We start from the raw sequence: 1,761 nt of genomic DNA, 5'->3' as shown, positions 1-1,761 counted from the left end.
TTAATATGGGTCGAGTCAAGTATGGGTTGGGTATAGGTTAGGTCAAGTATGGGTCGAAAAATTTACATTAGACATAAATGGGTCATAAATGGGTTAATGAGTCAATTTGGGTCGACCCATTAATGACCCGACCCAAACCCGATCACTCGTTTTAACAACTCTACGTGGAGGGCGTAATGGATGAGGAAGGGAAATCGAGATTTTGGGTGACCTCTAGGCGATGGGATTAGTAGGCTTTGGACTCAAGTTGAAGCTTGGCAAATGTGGGCTGGTTTGGGTATTTAGTTGAGCTTGGGCTCGTATAATTATTTCAAAAGATGGGCTTAGATCATTTTGTAAATGCAGCTTGTTGAAAGCCTGGTTCGCCAAACCCACGAGGTGTCGAAGGCAGCCTGTTTTTGACCGAGCCCTGTGCCCAGCCAAGTCCCTATTTTCGGAATAAAAATTATTTTTATTAAAGATAGAAAATATAAAAAAAAAATGATATAAATAATTAGAATTAAAAATTCAAAAATTCCGAAAATTTCAAAAAGCTTCAAATATAGAATTCCTTGGAAAAAGCTTTAAAATAGTCTTCTTGCAAGTCTTTCTCTTAAAATTGTGGAAAATTATTGATAAAAAATCATGCTTAATATTTGAATAAACTCTTACGGTTGTGTGATAGGGTTTCAATGTTTTCTTTTTTAAGACGAATTATCATTTGATTATGCACTTTTCAATATATTGATTGTCATTTACTTTCAATCTAGTTAGGAATGGTATCTTTCTTATCTATTAGCATTAAATGCTCGCTTTGCCATACAATTTATTCGATGTCCTTGGTTACTAATTGTTATTATAATGATCACGCACACGAATGATCATTTCACATGTTAATAGATAGGTCTAAAATCGGTTCAAGCTACATGACAAATATCTTTTTGTAAAAGCAAAATTAGATACCGAAAATGCATTAATTGAGTAATTAGTGTAACTAAGTCCTTGACCCTATGGTCTAAGGTCTGTCGTGGAGTTGAAGTCGGTTCTGCTTTATATGGTCTCAAGCCTGTCGTGGAGTTTACGACATTCGATTTTGCTTTGCAGCCAATTGACTACATTATAAATTCTCCTGCAAAGATGAACTACATGTTGGGTGGTGATAAGTCAGTCCCTATAGTTTCAAGAGGAGCTACAGTTAGGGGTGTAAATGGTTCGGTTCAGTTTTTTTGAAAAGCCGAATCGAACCGAACCGATAAGGAACTTTATTGTACCGAACCAAAATATGATATGAACTGAATCGAAATCTCGGTTCGGTTCGGTTTGGTTCGATTTTTCAGTTTTTACTTTTGTGTTTGTTTTTTTTCTCTACATACACCCCTTTCTATAAACTTTTTATTTTAAAAAATTATTTTTCTTTATTTTTCTTCTTCTTCTTCCTCATTGGCCGGTTGCGGGCCGCGGCGACTAGCCAATGAGGAAGAAGAAGGAGGAAAAAAAAAGAAAAAGAAAAAGAAAATAAAAAATAAAAAAAGGGCACGGGGGCCCGTGGTAGAGTCCTTGGTTATCCAAAAAAAAAATAGAAAATATTGTCATTTTTCAGAAGCGTGATACTTTTCGCGAAACGAATAGAACCTTAATAGAAATTGGTATAAAAATTTGTTCAATTGACTCCTTATGAAGAGATGTAGCATAGATTGATTATTGCTTTGCCGTGCATATCATGAATGCTCTTTGCAGACAATTAAGGTTGTAAAGAAGAAATAATTCAAGAGAAATAAGATC

The sequence above is a fragment of the Eucalyptus grandis genome, chromosome 1 (genome assembly GCF_016545825.1).
Source record: "Eucalyptus grandis isolate ANBG69807.140 chromosome 1, ASM1654582v1, whole genome shotgun sequence".
NCBI classification, from domain to species: domain Eukaryota; kingdom Viridiplantae; phylum Streptophyta; class Magnoliopsida; order Myrtales; family Myrtaceae; genus Eucalyptus; species Eucalyptus grandis.
Note: the sequence above shows the minus strand (reverse complement) of the source record.